This window comes from Neopsephotus bourkii, unplaced genomic scaffold, assembly GCF_033783945.1.
Source record: "Neopsephotus bourkii isolate Nb327-2 ecotype Australia unplaced genomic scaffold, CSIRO-AGI_Nbou_v1 NB_718, whole genome shotgun sequence".
NCBI lineage: Eukaryota > Metazoa > Chordata > Aves > Psittaciformes > Psittacidae > Neopsephotus > Neopsephotus bourkii.
The window spans coordinates 2955240-2975439 of NW_026901217.1; positions in this window are offsets into that span (position 1 = coordinate 2955240).

Genomic DNA, 20200 nt, shown 5'->3' on the forward strand with positions numbered 1-20200 from the left:
CTATTCATGTTCACACACTTGCTTAATCATGTCTATTCTCACACTGACTCGTCAGTAGGTGACAAACAGTATGTTTTTCCATGTACGTTTGTAATGAAACTTGGTCAGGAAATTTATGGCTTGGGTGACTTTGCCTCTGTTAAATAAATGTTAAGGATGTTAAATGTAAGCAAGTTAAATAAAGTATTATTTAACACGCTTACGTCCACAATGATCTTTGGTGATGTAACTTTGATCAGGCATAGCTGTATGTATACCTTTATATAGATGACAGTAGGTTATAAAGTTTATTTTCCTTCTGGAGTTTCAAAATTCAGATTAACTAATTGTTAGGAAAGGTTTATAAAGAAAGGAGTAGCTACCTAAGCAAAATAAGAGAGCTGTTCAATAAGATGTGTTTTGAACGTGCATGTCAGAACAGAAAAAGGGTTTTAGAAATGGAAAAATCTTTCATTAGGTCCATTATTGATATAAATCCACCAAGCTTTGCATTAAAGAAATTAAAGATGTAACTCTAGAAATCAAAACGGAAGAAAACTGTCTGGAAACACAGCATATATAAAGTACTTTGTGTTCTGAGAAGAGGATATCTAATTTTATTTTTTAGCCAGTAAAGGTCATAGTTCACATCTTAGTGCCCCCATGCTTGGAAATCCACCACAGGACTTCAGTGATCTAGATTCTGTGAAGCATTTCCATTCTTTGCTTAGCTTGAGAAATCTTACCTCACCTTGGGGAAGTCATTTACCTCCTCTGTACCTCAGTTCCTCTTCTGTAAAATGGAGGTAGCATTTTCACTCTTCACAAGTGCATTATAAACCCACCCACCCCCTCCCCCGCAATGCCTGAGACATGCAGGCAGCGCAATGGTAGTACCTCAGATAAAGTGCATTGTTTGCTTGAATTTTATTCTTCATTTTAAAAAGCTGCATAAAACTCTCAAAGATGTCAAAATGTTTACTCACAAGTGCAAAAATGGTCGGTTTTAGAAACAAGACCCTGTCACACTGACCTTATTATAATGATTATGATGATTCAGAGCATTACACTGACAGCAGCACTGCCTAATCAGGATCAAGAAAAAGCCCCAGTCTGTAGCTCACAAAATGAAAAGCCAATACAGCCAAGCCATAACAGAGTAAGTAGGTGTAAGCCAAATGCGAAGGTGTTATCGTATATATGTCTTGTAATTTTTCCCTCCCTCCCTTTCCACACTTCACCTTTCCATACATCCCACCCTGCAGAGGGGCTCTGCCCTTCCTCTGCCCCCAGGTCCCTCACTGATTCCCCACTGAGTGCCTGTGGGGAGAGTAGCTGCCTGCCGCCTTGCCGTGGCTCTTTGGCGGAGAACCGGCACTGCAGGTTTCAGCTCAAAACAAACATTCATGGCTGAGTTATGACCTCCCAGAGGGATAGATGGTGAAGTGGATTAAAGCACTAACTCTTTGCCTTTGGCTCGAAGCTGCAATAGGACAAAAGTTAGAGTGAGTTTTGGAGTTAACTTTCATTTGTCAGTATGACTTGAGTTTGGACATGGCAAAAAAGACCAGGAATGAAATGACACTGGTTAAGACACATTGGCAAGCTGTCAGGAGGAACCTACACAGTGCTTGAGACAGTTTGACATATTCAGTGCTGACAGGTTTTGTCAATGCTTCAGGAAATGTTTAAACTCCTGAAGTAAAACCCAGCACCTATGGACAGCCCTCTGGAGCAAGGGCCTGTGGGAAGAGAAGCTACCTAGCATGGTGGTTGGGAAAGGCTCTCCTACACCACGCTACAAGGATGTCTGAGGACAACCTATGCCTTTGCAGTGGTTGGCCTGTGTCCTTCGTGAGTGGCTTTTTACTGTCCCACATCTGCAGGATGGTGTCTTCTTGGGATTCTTAGTACTTCTTGTGTGCTTCTTTCCAGCCATGCTCTGGTGCTGGGCTAGTTCACCTGCACCTCATGTACCACATGGGAAATGTGTAGGAGAGCCTGTCTTCTGGTAATAAGTTTTTAGGCTTTTCCCCTGTGTGTTTGAGCCAGGCAGGATGAACAAAACCTTAACTGTGGGGTATATGGCTGTGAAGAAGTACTCTGCTCTCCTCACATCTTCCCTATGGAAGAAGGAGTGGTGCTCAAAACTTTCATGAAATTGCCAAAACTTTCCAAGGCTGAGTAACAGTACACTTTTTCGTAAAATAAGAGGCAGATCCTTAATAAGTATGTACATACCAGTCAGTGTTTGCTCTTCCTCTCCCACATCAGCAGTTGTGTGAGAGTTTAATTCCATTTGCTGTTGTAAGGTGGCAAACAGAGGAATAAAAGTTTTAAGGAAGGCTTACCTGAATAATAATTATATTTTCCTCAGGATAAAGAAAACTGTTGTCAGTGTACGGAAGCCACCACATCTGAGAATATTTATAACTGTTCACTCATGCAAGGAGCCCCAGAGCTCCTGTGGAGACTCTTGGGACACCAGGGCCAGCCCAGGACCCATAGTGAGTGCTGAAGTGCTCTTCTAGCTGGTGCCCAGGCAGCCCTCACCTGCTTTGAGCCCTTGGTTTGGGGTGTGGGAGGGGATGGGAAGGGATGTGTCTGGGCAGAGAGGAGTGGCTGGAAAGGGGATGAGGCAGTGAGCTGGAGGGAGACCCAGGGAGGGAGGGAGGCTTTTTCTATAAAACAGCTTTTATAGGGACATTTTTCATTTTTGTAATATTATAAGCCACACAAATGGATGCACAGGTATCTGAGCTGGATGGGAAGGAGGGAGGGAAATGTCCTGCACTGGACTGACGTCCTGTCCCTTGGAAGTACAGATCCTGCAGGCTCAGTGGTGGCTGTGGGGCTGAACCGTTCCTCCTCAGGAAGCAATGTGGGATGTGTATTTGGCCCCACTTTCTGGAGTCAAAGTAGTTTCTTCCAAATGTAAAAAGTCTCTTGCTATATAAAAAGATGCTACATCTTTGAAGGGAGCTGTTTGAATAGAGGCTTGTGACTCAGAATGCTTAGAAAGGGTTTTTTCTCTCTGATCAGGAATGCTCTCAAATGCAGGTTGTGAAGGAAATAGGAGGATGGTGGCTGTTTTCACTGATCTCTGCCAGAGCATTGAGGTTCCTGATGGATAAACAGCCGGTTGATAACTTGAAAAGCTTTGAATAAAGAACCATGACCTCTTTCTTGCTTCTTAAACTGAAAAGAAAGCCAGTGGGGAGGAAGGAGAACTGGGATTGAAACCAATTTCCATCTATTCCCTTTCTCATTCACCTGCAGATGCTGAACTCAAGTGTCTTCTGCACTCTAAATTTCTTCATTCTATTTTCTTCCAATCCTCTTGCTCCTTTAGGCCAACATTATGAATATTAGAATTAGTACACTGGTGGTGTATTATATTTGATCTACCAGAGGGGAGAAGACAGAAAAGAAAGGACACAGCGCTTTATTTTTTGTGAAACGCAAGTAGCTTATTCTGACTTCAGTTAGGCTTCTGGAAGCATCTGACAGATGCCAAGTTGGAGGTTAACAAAAGTCTCATAATTAACCCAGTTTTTGTAACATGTTAACTAACTGTGCAGGCATATTTGGAATTGCAAGAAATGTTCTACCAGATGTCACTAAGTCAAAAAATAGCTAACCTTAATCCTACCTATACCCATCGTCATACATGCATGCCCCGAGAGAGTAGTGCTGGTCAGCATTTCTACAGGATGACTTTCTACCTGAACTGAACACCTGAAAGCATGCTAGGTACAGCTTATGCCTGTCACCTGAATTAATGCACAAACTGGGTAATAACTATTCACAGTGATGATACGTACGGAGCACGTAGAGCAAGTGTGTTCTGAGTAGAAAGATAAAGAGATGTGATCAAAAAAGTTATAATCTAAATTTTAGTTATATAGGCTCACTTGATTTTTGAGAACTGGCAAAAAGCAATCTGTATAGTACATCAGTATAATAAGCTGTTGCTCTATGCCTCAGGACTATTGAAAGGAAAGCTAGCGAGCTGAATTGCATTTGTGCTTCAAGCTCTTACAACGCATCATGAATAAATGTGTCTGCAGGTTCATCTAGATTTATAATGATGTATTTTCATGTGATATCCTCTGCATAAAATTAAGACTGTAGAAAAAAGAAAAATAGGCATAGTTATTTTTAACAGACCATAAACACCATTAAATTAATTGTTTCCTAATGTGAAAAAAACCCTAACCAAACAACCGTAGAGGTCTGTGGATTTATATCAGAAACTAGTTTGGTTCCATCAGTGACCAAAATCTAATAATGGTAGAGTAAACTGTGTGAAAGGCAGCGATGCTTTTTTATTGTTACTATATTATTCTGTGATGGGGTGTGTTTTGCAGTAATAGCTTACATAGTTGCTTTCAAAGCATGGCAGAAGAATGAACACCTGATCCTGCTCACCTTGGCACGCACAGATAAGAAGCAGTTGCCTGGCATGCCATTGACCTTAAAGCCATATTTGTCACAAGCTTTGCAACCTGTACTGTTTTGTTGTAGAAAACAACCTCTGGAATTAAATAGCCATAACTTCTGATTACAGCCAGCTGGGAATTTTACAAGAAAATAGCTTTCCATAGGAAATAATGCATATTTGTCCAAATGGAGGTGTTCTGGAAAGCAGAGAGGTCAAATCATTGCTGAACCCTAGGCTGAGCTCCAGAAGATGGATGCATGCTGGGCTGGCCTCTTGGCCCCTGGGTGCCACCAAGGGATGGCTATGCTGCTGATGGCAGGTGATGCGGGGGCCCCATGGGCATCCCCATCCTCCTGCAGGGCTGGGGGGTCCTGGCACCCCCCTGATGCCTGGCCATGAGGGGCACTTGATGGTACACTTGACAAGGCTCTGTGTTTCTTGCCCTGGAAGCAGAGTAGATAGCTATTCTATCTCACTCCCAGAATTGCCTGATTTTCCTAGAATATTTTTTTTCCCCTTATGTTTTGGGTTTTTTTTTTAAACCAACATCTTCAGAATATGTAATTTTCCTACTGTTGGGAAAAATATCTTTGCGAAACCATCCTGAATTTCTCAGAGCGTGTATTCCATGTGTTTCACTTAAATGCATACATTTCTATTACAATATATAGATACCCCCCCACACACACATTATTGTGAAAATCTTCTCTATCTCACATGGAAATAAAATATTACTTTATAGATTAGCAATGTACACACTTTCATTTAGTAAAATAAACCAGAATGTGATTTATTTATTTCCAGAAATTGACAGCTCTGTGCACTATGAATTTGTTATTTACACATGCATTCACAGCCCACCAATCATCCCATCACCAGTGAATTTCTATCAAAATATAACCATTTGTAGTAGTAGAACACTGACCATATCTTTCAGTCGTACATATTAAAATTATTTCACATGCCACAGCAAAACACTAAGCTGTGTTTCTTTCAGCATAAAAAAATGCAGTAAAAGCTGTGACTATTTCAGTGTTTTTAGAAAAAAGTGTCACTGAAATAGCTGTCATGAGCAAACATTGCCCAGAAAAAACAGCATGGATTTAATAATTCAGATTTTTTTTCACTGTATATTGAATATCTATTTTCAACTTTATATATTTTGACAATATGCAGCACTCAAAATGCGTAACTTCTTTTTCTGATAGCATGTCTGCATGTTTGTTACCCTTGAGGATGCTGTATTTTAAGTGCCTGTAGGTCCCTGTCTGGCGTATTTACAATATTTTTATGTGCTTGACTATTTTTTTTTTCTCATGTATTCCCTCAAATTTGCTCTTTTCCACTCTTTTCAAGCTATGTTATTCTTTCTTTCTTCTTTTTAATGGGTTGCACAGTGGTACCTGCATAAATCTGCAAACAGCTGGTTCGTAATAGAGCTATTCACAAAAAACTTCTTTACTGTAGCTGTTTCTAGGGAATCACCTAGTTTGCAATCCAGTACACATCTAAATATTCTGTATGAACGTGTTTCTCATAGCTTTATTCTATTTGGGTCTTTGCACTCAGCATTATTTCTTTCTGAATTTGCTTAAGTCATGCTGTTATTAAGAGGATTTTTAGAGGAAAATAAAACACCAGCTAAATCCACCTGTTGAATATCCATTTAACTGAACAGCCAGCCTGAAAAGACTTTCACTGTGCCAGATGCGGTGCTGATATTTGTGTGTCAGTATTTGTACATTCACAGAGAAGTTGCGCACAGCACAATTCTTCCCTTTTGCTAAATAAAAGCAATAGATAGCCATGTGCAATGCTTGGAGTGCACTGAGAAATTGTTTCAGGATGCAGCCGGAAAGGAAGAGGTTAGTGGCAGCAGACACAGTGAAGAAAACTGGAAGAACAAGAACATGCCTTGTATGAGCATACAAAAGAGTGTCAGTTCATGCACAACTTGAAATATCCCTAGAAAGGCACAGTTGCAAAGGTTAAGATTCTCATATGATTGAAATAATTCCCATTTATGTGTTAGTTGCTGACAAAAGCTGTTGACTTCTTTTCTACCATGTATTCCAAGATTTTAAAATTTGCCTCTGTCAAAACCCTGAAATGAAACATTCTGAAGACATTTAATGCTCAGCTTTTAAAAAACAGTTTGGTTTGAATGGATTGTTTTGACTTGTTCTCTTGTCTCTTTTCACTTTTCTATTTCCTCATCTGTGGAGTTCAATCATTATGAATTTTGAAGCTAGTATGAGGGCTTAAAAAATCAAGATATGGATGGTTTTGTGCCTCAGATGCAGCAAGATATGATAAAGCCAATTGTTACCGAGTGATACGAGCTAAGGATTTTAATTGAAACTACAGGGAGCTCTCTATAGTACCGTTACTTTACTATTTCATTAATTCTGTCTTGGAAAATTTTTCTCCACATTTTCACTTCAGGCATTGTAGTGTAGGTTTCTAGATGCTGCTTTCTGATTTTCTCAATTTCTGGTCCGGTGCTGAGGCAACCAGAATAAGATTTACTAATAGGCAGGCAAAGAAAGCATAGTCTTTCATTTATTTGTTTTACAGAGACAAAAATTTCTTGAGAAAATGATGAAGAAGACACTCCCTTTTCCACTCCCATTCCCCTGTGCTGTGTTATACAGCACATTACCTTCACAACAGTAACTGGCTGAAAAAAGCACTGAACCTCTATATTTTTGTAGCATTTCTCTTTATACCTCCAGTGCAGGAGGGTGTCGCAATATTGATAGCCTTTCGCTTCACTAGTTCTTTATTGTAGGGACATTAAAATTGATTTTCTGCATCTTGGCATATGAAGACTCAAAAGTGTGTTACATGCCCTATTGCCCCAAAATGTGCAGTCACAGAGCAAAGGTTCCAGTGACAGAGACTTTTATGGTACCAGGAGGCTGCTGCACTGGAGGAGCAGAGAGAGACAGGCTTATTTATAGTGCTACTGAAGAAATATCCTGCCTTTGAACTGGCTGCCCAGATACTCTGATTGAAAAATCTGATTTCCTGACAGGAGTGGCGGCAAGGGTAGAAAGGAGAGGCAAACATTCAAGACACACCTAGTGATAAAGTGAAAAAAGCATCGTGCCTTACAGCAGTGCCTTGCCATGGGGCCTACTGGAGACATATTTACAGCTTTGAGGTAATAAAGGTGTGAGTTAATGTTGAAAATGAAATTGTTAAGAGAAAACATGCAAGGAGGAATTCAGAAATAATACATCACCAGAAACTGAAACAATAATTCTGAGCGTGAAACAGCCAAACTACTGCCATAGCTTCCCAGTCCCCAGTTAAATCGGCTTCCTTTTCTAATAAAGGTCCCATAGGTCACTGTAGACATAGGGTTCTAGAGTAAGCATGACTTTAAGCAAAAGAAGTCTGAATGGAACAAAAATGCAAGATGCTATTTTGAAAGACCAAGAGGAAAATTATACAGTAGAGATGATCTGTCACGATCACCTCAAAGAAAAAAGCCTTTCCTCCTACCTAGCTAAAGTCTTTGAGTGCCACAACAAAATGACGAGTCTGATCATAGCTAATCCATGGGACAAGAGGAGAGGAGAGGACAGAAGAGGAAAGGAGGAGATTAATTGATGATTTTGCTGCCATATGCAGTTCTGATCTTTCTCTTAAAAAAGATAAAGCAGGACTAAAAGAGAAACAGAGAACAACAGTGATAAAAACAAAGCATGGGATAGGTCCTGTAATAAATAACTCAGTAGAGTAAGGTGGTAGAGATCTGTGAAATTAATAATGGCAATAGTGAAAGTGAATCAGGAACAGCTTATCATTGTTTTGCATATAAGAATTAGGGTAGGCCAGATGAGGTTGTAATCCAGCAAGTTCAAAAGAAACAAGAGGAAAAACAAGGGGAAGTACTTTTTCATGCAAAATGCAGCTGAAATATGCTTGTCATAGAATGCTGCTGATGCTAAAGGTTTCAATGTGCAAATCACAGGAAGTGATTTGACAAATTCATGGAAGAAAAGACTTACCATGTGAAAGAACATTATATATGGCTTGGAGTGGGCAGAGATATGTGGAGCAGAGGAGATTGCATGGGAAAATACCATCATAGGTTCACTCTGCTCCTTTTTATCTATTTTTTCTTACGTTCCTTGTAAGCTAGTATTGAAAACACAGGATCTTTGGTCCAGCAAAGCCCAAGTGTTACGGTATTAAAATTCGATTTCTTTGTCAGCCTCAGTCCAGATAATTTTCCTTGGACACAATCGGGATACAGTTGAGAACAATCAGGCTTCTGGGGAGGAGGAGGTGGTGGTAGGGATGGATATTACGAATCAATTCATAGAGGATCTGTTTGTAACATATGCGAAAAAGCACACAGATTTGGAGGTCTAGTTAGATTTTCAGTTAAATAGATATGGTACCAGAGATATTTATTTCTGCCCTTGCCTATAGCTAGAGAAACAACATTTTACACAGCTTAACCATTCAGTGGTTGTACCATCTGAGCAACAGACCTGGCTAAACACAGAAACGACAGAAGGATTTTTTTGTTATAAGTGAGGAGGCTTAATGCAGATGAAGTGGCCATATGGAGTGAAAAAACATAAATATTAAGAAGATGGAAAGATACTATTAGAACAAGGATTCCCAAAGTTTGTTTATGGAAAGCTGGTACAACAAGCAGGGCATCAAGCAGCGGGACCTGAAATAGTTAACCTGTAATTCACAGGCCTTCTCCCTTCTTAGCTCCCACAGACTTTTGGTCTGGCCTTTCCTGCCACTCTTGAAATCAGAAGGATGAGCCTTAGTTTCTTACTACCTTTCAGAGAAAAGGGGGCTACTAAGGGTTGTAGCTGGGTTGTGACACATCCAGCTGTCCAGACTCTTGGGGTCCCCAAACACTTTGCATGTGAGGAGGAGACTTTGTAGCTGCAACAGCCTCAAACAACACCCGAATTAATTGAGGATGGCTGAAGCTCAGGTCACCATGTGAGTCTTACCCAGAGGTGTCACAGGCTGCCCTTTGGGAACTTTGCAACAGATGAAGTATTTGCAACAGGCATCAAGGCAGGTCTGGGTGGGGAAACCTGGTATCCCGAATCAAAAAATGGCTGAAACTCTGGCTGGATAAAGAAAATCTGGGTAACACAACAAGAATAGTCCTTCAAAAAAACCTACGGTATAGGAGCTTACATGAGCAATTAAGGACTTCATTCACAGTGTAGGGAAGTGACTAGTAAGACTCCTCCACTGATCTCAAGAGGTGTTGTGTAACACTCCTACAGCAGGTATGCTCTTATGCAAAAGATATTCCTAGCCTGATAAGAGACTTTTTTTTCATGAATCACAGTAATATGTACAGTAGATACAGCATTGTAGGCACTTAAAATGGACTGATTAGTAGCTGTCAGAAGTATTTTCTGGGACCAAAAAAGACAGAAGCTTGCATGGCACCTGCAGACTATTCACAGGCACTCCAATAACTGTGTGGACAAACAGTCGTACATTGACAGGATAACAATCATCAGAGCCAGAAACTCAGAAACAAATGAACCTTTTGGTATGAGCTTGTAATATGAAATCACTTCAAATAAAAACACAAAACCATAAAGCCTTCTGGTCATTTGTTTTGCACTACACAGTGGCACAGTCTCTGCAGCCTAGAGGTGATTAACACAAAATACCACTAAATCTTTACCTGTTACAGAGAAAACTCTAAAACATCCTCCTAATTATCTGTCTGTGCCAGAAAACAGTCACGTTTTTCTATATTTTAAATCAGTATTGTTGCTGTTGAGTCTTCTCGTGTTTATTTTTCATTATTTAAACACAAAGATTTTGTTGAAATGATACTCTTTGATACAAATGATTTACAGTAAAGAATGAGTGCCAAAAAAGCTAAGTTATTTATTTTGTATGAATGCTTGGCAGATGAAAATGATGATAGACCTAGGACATGTCTACACTGAGCAGGAAGGTGTGGTGCAGAAAGCCCGGTATATACACTGAATGATCTAGCTCCAGGCCTTGAACCAAAACAGCCATGTTTGCATGGAGCTACTGACAGGCAGCTTCAATAGGCTTGGGAGCAACCCTGGGGAAATGTTGCTGGATCACCAGCTTCCCAAGTCAGCCCAAGTCTAACTTCAACCACAGATCAAATTCGATTGATGAAGACAAGCCATGGAGAAGAAGGTGCTCCTCCCCTAGTGGTAGCTGACTCTGGTTTAACATGAAAAATTGGCTGACGGGTTTGCTTCCTTAATTTTTTCCCCCCTAATTTTTTGTATTTTCTGCCTATGTGAGGAAGATCAAAGCATGGCTGACTCACTTTAATGACCACTACACATCCTTGCCATTCCACAGTAAAAGGCATGGGAAAGCTGGTTGGACTTCATTCCTTGAATCAAATGTCAGAAATGTTGTTAAATGGAAGGTTAGTTAATCATTTCAGATTCCATTTATCTTATCACATGCATTTACATAAAGGTAATTATTTATATGGTACACTAATTTGTTTGTATTCCCTATGGGAAAAATCCTAGTTTAATAGGAAGGAAACCAGCAGTCATATTAAGGGTGTAAAAATACTCCAGTGCCACCTTGTGCTGCAGCTACCACCAGGATGTGAAGATGCCCCCAGAGTGGTCTGTGCCTCCTGAGTGGAGTCAGATTGACTGGTGGCAGGTGAGGAAAGAAAGAAAGAGAATGAGGGAGATGTTCACAAGCATCCTCAATATACACCTGTTCCCTAACAGTGGAGTTCAAACTCTTTGTAAATTCTTTTCTGCAGAAGCCACAATTGTGCTGCCCTCTGCTTTTTTCCCATTTTTGATGGAACACCTACTTCTCATAAACTGCATTACAAACTGATCTGTCCAACTGGAGAAGAATGAATAGAGCCTTTTGTAAGGCTATTAGTAGGTAATTAGTAAGTAATTAAATTAAACAAAAGAAAAGAAAGAAAAAAAAAAAAAGGATGGACTGGATTTCCTTGAGTCCCTGCTTCAGAGGTATAATGGTCTTCATTGGGCAGGCAGGTCATGTGAACAGCTACAGTGGCAGAGAAACATGCTGAGGGTGTGATTGCTTAGAAGTGAGATCTCACTCCAATGGAATCAGATCATATTCTCACAGGTGTGGCAAGGAGACTTTTATAGCTTGATAAATATTTGAACTATTGTTATTAGTAGTTATTTATATAGCAATACAGGCTGCAAGGTAGCACTAGTGATTTGGTTAACAATGTTTTAGGTAGCATGTAAAGTGAAAAGACAGCTCCTGCCTGCATCTCTGAAGGACATACCTGCTGGGCCTCTGTGAGGAGCCATGGGCAGGTGCAATCAACACATCTAGGAAGCATCAAGAACGATTAGTCTTATCAGCTCAAGTGTCTAAGGCTGCTTAGTCATCCATGTGTTTGGCAGGAATTTATCTTCATGACTTGCTTCCATAGTCACTACAGGCCCTAGGCTAGATGTCTAAATACATGTTGAGCTTACATCTTCAGAAGAGCATCACCCTAATATTTAAACATACAGAGAAGCCCAAGTGCCCCTCTTACACTGAAGCAGCAGCCAGGTCCTAAGGAAATCCACCTTCTGTTCCTAGGCCTCTAAACTCATTTGCAGTCTAGTTATACTTAACGCAAGGTCTGAGGTAAGCCCACCTCAGCATCTCTGGGATGGGGCTCTGGAAATACCCCTTTGGGACATGGTAGTGGCAGTAGACAGCTGCAATGGTGGTGGCTGTGAAATTGCCTTCTTGGCAAGCCCATGTGAATTTTGTCTCTCAGGGTGGGTTAGAGGTATGCTTGTGCCCATGTGCAATGTGGGAGGTGATGAGCTTGAGCCCATGAGCTGGCTTGTAGCCAGGACTGTGGTCACCTGGGGACATGCTTGGGTTTTTAACTTGATTTCAGCTGTAGCTTCATGACATGAGGTGCCATGAGGCCAAATGCTGCAGTAGGCACATTTCCCTAGACTGAAACAGGGTCTTTCCTAATCAACCACCTCTACTGCAAGGAGCTTACATCATCTGAGCCCTTGATCTGATTGCCAAGATTGCCCTGTCTTAAATATCTTGATATTTTGTAAGTATTTATACACAACTTTTATCCTGATCCTCTAGTCAAATCCAGAATACCAAGAAAGGCCCAGAGCACTGCAACTTATAAAGATTAGCATCCAGCCCTCCACAGTGCCCTAGTGCTTAGGGCTGTCTCATTGGCAGTTTTGAGAGGAGACCATGGTGGTGGCACCTGTTCAGGCTGTCGTATGGCAGCAAAGCCATTATTAGTGCACCAGGCATGTTCTGTGTGAGTTGTACAACAGGGTTACTTGGCTTTGAAAACACTTTTTAAGCTGCAAGTATTCCTGCTCAAACAGCTCTGTATCCCCAAAGCAGTAGCTGAAGTGTCCTGAGGTACTTTGGAGCCACTGCTGCTGCTGCCACACAGTGCTTCCTGAAAGCAGGTCAAGGCAAGGTTACTTATTGCTGAACTTTCTTTTCATCTTAACCAAACGGCTACAATTGCATTGGCTTCTGCTTCTTCTCAACAGCGGAACGAATCCCAGCTTGCCTCTGCTACCTGGAACTCTTTAGACCAGTCTTGCTACAGTCCTGGAAAATGGGTTCAAATACTAGGGATGTGTCCTCCTTCCTAAAAGCTCTACCAGGCATGTGACAGCCTGGAAGAGCCCAACCAGCCTGGAGGAGCACTCACACAGAGTGGGTGTGAAACTGACCCCGGAGGAGTTGCCACTGTCAGCACAGAAAAGTTTCTGGCTCCTGTTCAGAGCGGAAAAACAGTTGTGAGGTTGGAAGGATGGGTCCAAAGTCCTCCTAGCTCTGAGAGCAAAAAGAAGGAAAGGCATACCCAGGTGAGGAAGCCCTTGTCATGGAAAGTTTGCGATGTGGCTAGCATCTCTGCTGGGGAGCAGACTGGAATTAGGAAGAAATGGACAAAGTGTAAGGGCAAAGGGGGACCTCAGCCACCCTTGCTCAGTCACACTTGAGTGGTAAATGATGTAGATACAGAATTCTCTCCTCCAAGGTCTTTTCCTTGACATGCGGTTGTCGGGAGAGGCGTAAGCACGTGTGCCTACACAGCCCAATACAAATATGAGCCTCTGTTAAGAAAAATATTAAATATGTGCCTTATCTTTCCAGGAGCACTCAGGTGGAAGTGCAAGTTGTCTGCTGGAGATCATCATGAGCAACCTCAAAACTTCAGAAATGAAGCAAGGGTGCTGGCCCCCTGTACTGAACTGCTGTGAAGATGGCTCAGAAAACAGCTCACATGGGGTCATTTTAGCACTGGTGTCACTCCTGCCCCCGAGCCCTCTTGCCTTCTCCCCTCCCTGGCACTGCAGAAACAGGCTATCAGCTAACTGGGGACAGACTTGTATGTGCAATCTCTGCAGGTGGAGGTTGGACAAGGCTGTAACGTACTGCTCTTAATGAGGTACTTTGATCTTACCCCTCCCTTTTTTATTTGTTTTACAGTCCTTTGCCTCACTTTCATCCACAGCAGACAGCCATTGCACTTGGGAGATCCTCCTTTCACAAATAAGTTTACAAGGAAGGAACCTGTGAAATCAGGCTGCGTTTCAGGGAGCTCAAACCTGAGTTAGAAAATATATGTGAAACATTATCTATAAACTAACAATTTGTAGGGTGAATAGTATTGAACCAAGCCACTAACTAAAGAAAAAATAAAGTTTGGGGTTTTTTTATCTGTTTTTTCAAGTTAACGGAAGTATATAATCATGATTGTATGTAGTCAACAGTTTCCAGTTTCAGTGGTAGTTTTACCATGCACTAAGGACTGAATATAGCCCATTACCTTCTCTATGTATTGCTGAAGACATTTATATACAATACCAATATCATGAAGAGCTTGACTGTCCTGTAAAGTATTTAAAAACACGTCTCTCAAGGGAGCCATAGACAAATCTCAGCTATTGGAAATTTATGTATCTTAATATCCCTTCTCTATATATACATATATACATACTTGCTTACAACTTTATGCTGAAAAAATAACTTTATGAGCAGGACTAAGACATCTTCTTGGATGTCAGCAAGCCTCCAATAGGAGCATTTGCACTCTCCATATTGCTGGAACAGATTCTATATCTTCAGAAATTGTTAAAAAAAAATTATAAATAATTAATTAAAGAAAAGCCAGATCTTGTGAAAAAGACCTCATCAGCTACTTAACAGCTCTAGCAGATGCAAAGGCATTGGGCAGTTGCCTATAGCAATTTCATACACATAGAACTTTGGGAAAATGAAAATGAGACAGAAATGCTAACTTATCGACTTATCAGGAGGTGGAGGACTGTGACTCCAAGTATCACTTCTCTTCTCAGACTTCTCAAAATCACGGTTATACGAAAGATGCAATTTAGTGCCCATGTGCCTTCCTCTAAATATTGATGATGCATACAGGTGCCTGACACCAGCACCAATAAACGCCCACTTATCTGTCAGCATCAGGGCACACGTGCATGCCATTTACATGAATCTGGGTTTGTCTTTTAGTCATACCTAACTGAGCAGCCACATGAGAGTCGCGGCCCATGAGTCACTGTCAGACATCAGATATCACATGTGGGAGAATCGCAAAGTATGACAGATACTGTTACCATTATGTAAACTTCCTGTCATAATCATTCTTGGATGTTCATATTCATCAGTTACCCTCTGCACGCTTTGAGCTGGAGGTTTGCTTTCTATGTAGGCACAAGCAAACGCAGTTGATCCTGATTATGAGATAGAACCTGTTTTGTTCTATCGTTTGAAGTCTCAGTTTGGGGTTTTTTTACCAAGCTAGGAACATGTTACATGCTTTGCTGTTGCTGTATGCTAAGTTTCTAGTGCTAGGATTGTCAAAAGGCTCAATTATTAATTGGCACCTGCTAATATGAAGAGGAAATATGCAGAGTGCATATTGAAACTTAAAATCAGTTTGACAAGTAAATAGTTGAGGGGGAGGGTTGTCCTTAATTTCCTGGTATTTGTCTGACTTCATCATATTGCGCAATTTTTCCCCCCAGCTGAATGAACAGATCTATAATGCCCCTTGGCACTATTATTTTCTCGCATTAATAAGGAGAGCATCTGTGTGTCTCAATTCGGAAGATAATCCGTACACATACAGCCTGGCAAACAGAAAAGGAAAGTGAGAAACCTGTGTTTAGCTGAAAGGCTGTGTTTTATAAGCAATGCACACTCAGAGGCTGAAATGATATATTGGGGCAGCTGATGGTTGAACTGTGCCAATGAGCTGAAGGGGCCGAGGATGAGAGTAAGATGTCCTGCCTGGATGACAGTCCACTTTTAGCAGGTGTATACCAAGCCTCTGGACAGCCATGTATTCTACTTGAAACTCCACATTCAGAGTGATTTTTACCACCTCGCAGCTGATGGTTTCATCATCTTTTCAAAGGCCTTTGTATTCCTTAAAGTGAAAGGTGTTAGCTGATGCCTTGAAATGGCACAGAGAATGGCAGAAGTAGCTTTGTTCCTGCAGGCTGTCTAAACAATCTGTTAATCCTTACCTTGAGAGATCACCTCTAGAAGACAGAGGAGGGTTCCAACCTCTCCGTCAGTGTAAGCCAGTTTTTCTACTGTCACAGCCAAAAAAGGTGCCAAGTGACGGCAAACTAGGTATAGTTTTGTGATGAATAGGTTTGAGCAAACCTTGGCTTTGTGCATCTCTGGAAAATCAGGGAGGTGGAAAAAAAACAGAGCTGCTCAAGTGACAGTGGAAGAAGAATGCATATGGAAAAAAGTATTATTATTTTCATTACCAAGCACCTGCTAAAGGATGGTGTCCCCATGCGGCGATATCTGAGCTGATGGTGCAGAAGAGGACACCACATTCTTGGCTCTGTAACAGCACACATTTTGGTGCAGACAAGCTAGATCTGACTTGGAAAGCCCACCAAAGACAAGGAAACAGGGCTCCAGGGGGTTCCAAGGCTGAGGAGGTTAAACTCTTTGCCCAAGAGGAATGGTAATGGGTTAGGTATCACCTCCATTGTTCTTCTACATCCAGGAACTCAACATGCTGCCCACACTCCTGTCAGGAACTGTGGAAACTTGGACTGCTGAAGTATTCTCTCAGTTTTGTTCAGAAGTTAATTTCCCTATGGAGGTTGTTGGAGGAGAATGGTCTTTTTTTTCTTTACATCTGAATGTTTTGCAACAGAAAAAAATAATCTTTTTGAAATGTTTCTGTCCCATTTAAATGTAAGTGTTAAAGAGTCTGCTGTTAATTATCCATCCAGGATGATGGCATCTGTTATTTCTTTTTAAATGCTTCATTTACTTTCACTTTATAATGAAGTGCAGTAAATGTATTTGCAGTGGTTGTTAACTCTTTGAATTACTGTTTCAGCATCTTTTTTTTTAATACAGAGGGTTTTTTTGACTTTTGCCACACATTGTCCTGTTGAACAACGGAGGAGACAGCTAATACTTAACATATCAGGGAAGTTTAATTCTGACCTGTTATGGAATCTGTACTGGTGCTTCATAAAAAAAAAAAAAGAACTTTAGAAATTTTGAAGGAAACTAACTATGTCATTCCTCTCAACATTTTATTTTTTGAATTGCCAACATTTCATACAAATTTGCACTCCCAAATCTTTCTGTTGGAAGCTATTTGCATCAGAAAGGAAGAACCGCGAAGCTGGGGGCTGAAAAACAGAATTTACACTTTTTTTTTTCCCATAACATTTCACATATATTTAATGTTTTCTGGTGTTTTTTTTTTTTTCTTTTTCTTTTTCCCAGGTCTTTGTAACACACTGTGTTCCAGATCTCAAGCTGGATAGATTAAGTGGCATGTACTCTATTTGACATGTCAAATTTCTGTTACTGCTGCCTACAATACATGGGAGCAAATGTCGCTTGTATTTTTTGAACATATGCAACAAATTTCAACCTAGAAGTCAGCTTATGGGCATCTGTTTTTTGGGTTGTTTTTTTTCTCCCTTTTTTTCTTCTTACTGGTAATGCCAAAAGGCCAATCTAAGTGCAGCTGACATCAGCTCTATTGTTCCTTATCCAGAGTCCCTGCAAGGGGGACTTCAGTAAAAATGAGAATTTTTCCTTCTGGGATGGTTCTTCCAGGATCTGCAGCCCTGGAGAGCCAAGAAGCTCGGAGCACTCTTTATTTTACCGGTTTTGTTTGAAGCAGAGGGTAAAAAGTTTAAAACCTTACCCTTTGTCCTAAGAATGTGTACTATGCCATAGCTCTGCAAACCAGGCAAAAAAGTAATGAAGCTCGTGGAAGAAGCAGGACTTTCTTTGCCCTCACCCACACCACTTCCTGCAAGTGCCTGTCCCCTGTGCCCACTGATAGGTGAGGCCATTCAGTGATGAGTGGGTTTGAGGGGTTTAATCTGCAATGGCTCTCTCCCTGGAGGCAGTGTTAAGGCTGCACCAATTCTTGTGCTGGTGCCAGTTTAAACCATGATCTTCAGTTAATGATGGATGAGTAAGTATACGCCTTGGCCAATTCTCTTGACCTAACTTCTTTTTGCAATAGCTTATGTTTATTTCTATTTAACAGGGTTGTACTAAAAAATATCTCTCAGATGTGATTCTTATTGCAAAATCTTGCCATCCCTTTTGCTACCATAAGTCATCTACTTCTCAAAGCCTATTGTTATATGTAAACTGCAGCTAATGAAGGAAATAGGTTATCTTTTCTAATTCTGAACTGGTTTAAAAATCCTTCTCATGAATTTGGAAAAGTATATTACATAAAATATTGTTATACCATAAAAGGCAACAATGCAAAAATACTTCTACTTCTGACTATGTGATAAGATTGTCATGATGGTCTGTAGAAGTTCAAAACATACAGAAGTGAAAAATTATTCTGTACAGGCAGGAAACAAATAAAGTGATTTTTTCATAAAAATATTTAAATTGTCAGTAAATAATTTGTTGAAATACAAAAAAATGGCTGACATCTATTACGAAATGTAACGTTTTTGTGGTACTGTGTAAACTTGGAGAAAAAAAAATCCACACCAAAGATGATTCTGTATGAGTCAAAACAATATTTATGTATGGTTTCACAAAAACTTTGTAAACTGCTTTTTTTGCTATGAACATATATTCTTTCTGCAAAGACTTAGTAAAGTGAAGCTACTTATTAATGTCTTCTTTCCTCCAAGAACAAACTGAACTCACATTTATTGCAACTGACTGATCAGTTCTCTGAAAGTTCCTCCAGGGCTGTGGAAGACCTTTAAAATGTTCTCCCAGTTTTGCTGCTTACCTTCCAGATCTGGTGGAGGCTTCATTTTTGCCCCATTATTAACAGTTTTCCCCTCCCCAGACTCCTGTCGCCCAAAACCTGCAAAGCCATAGAGATTATTTATTTAAATATTAAAGCTAATCCCACTTAAAGTAGGATTAACTGCTGTGAAAGCCCCTGATTAGCAGACTGGTGTCTGTGCAAGGACAAGAAAATCTCTGATAATTAAAAAAAAAGTCCATCTCTCCTAGCTTTAAGTAATAGAATTTCTCTTTCTCGTTTAGTATGTGGAAATATCCTTTCAAGCTTTCCATTTTTAATGCTTTCTCCCCCTTCCACCCCTCCTTAGGAAAAAAAAAAAGGGGGGGGGGGGAAGCCTACTTTAGCAGATATAAAAATTGCATTGCATATAATTTGAACCACGCTTTTCAGCTGAGGAACTCTTATCTCCTCAGCCCCACTCGTGAGCTGCCTGCCCATGCTCCTCTACCCTTGGCTTTCTGCCCGAAGTTAAACTACATGTTTAGTATCTTTTTAATATTTCATGTGTCTCCCATCTGGTGAGCTATGTTCTAGTGTCACAGGAAATGGACTTAATGATCTGAAGTTAGGTGGCCATTTCTTACTACATATGCGTATCATAAGCCGGTTTGATAATATACTGAAGGGTTATTCTAATAACTACCTGTCTGTTTTCTTTTCCAGGGTACTGTAAGATTGCTCCACTAAATGCTACAGCCCACATTTGTATTATTTTTCTTGTAATCATTATTCTATATTTATCTGCACTGGAGTATATTTTTAGCCCATATCTTTCATCAGTTAAAGGATCTGTGTCCTTTTAGACCTATTTCATTCTTCCCTGCCATTTGCCATATTTAGATACCTGACATCTCCATGCTACTTCTTACTCTTTCAGGGATTGTTACACTAATGCTAAGGTTTTGCTGATGAACTATGGCATAATTTTTTTTGCCTGTTAATTAATACCAAGCATTATGTTTTACAGCCAGTTCAGGATGAAATAGGATTTCCGCTTCCTACAAGATACATCAAGGATATATGGATTTTAGAAATTGGAGACAGGCATGCATGCACTCCGCATAAGAAATATATTCCCAGGAACCAATTTCCTGGTGGCAAATTATTGGCTGAATATATCAGTACAGATGGCTGTCTAAAATGCAATAATGCTAGGCATGTGTCACCATGATGTGGGAACTCATTCAGAAATGGAATACTGCAGCATTGGAATAAATAGATATGTAGCTGAAATTACAGATTGTGGAATACAGGATGGGTGCAGGCTGCTGCTGCTGCTTGGTACTGAGGCTGTAAGTTTCCTTCCTAAGAAGCATAGCTCTCTTTAGGCATTTTGTCATGTACTTGGTGCAATTTCAGCTCTTAATTGCCTATTACAGAATGGAGAGGAACAAATTAAAAAAAAAAGAAAAAAGAAAAAAAGAAAAAAAAAAAGTCAGAATTTGGCATAGCCAGGA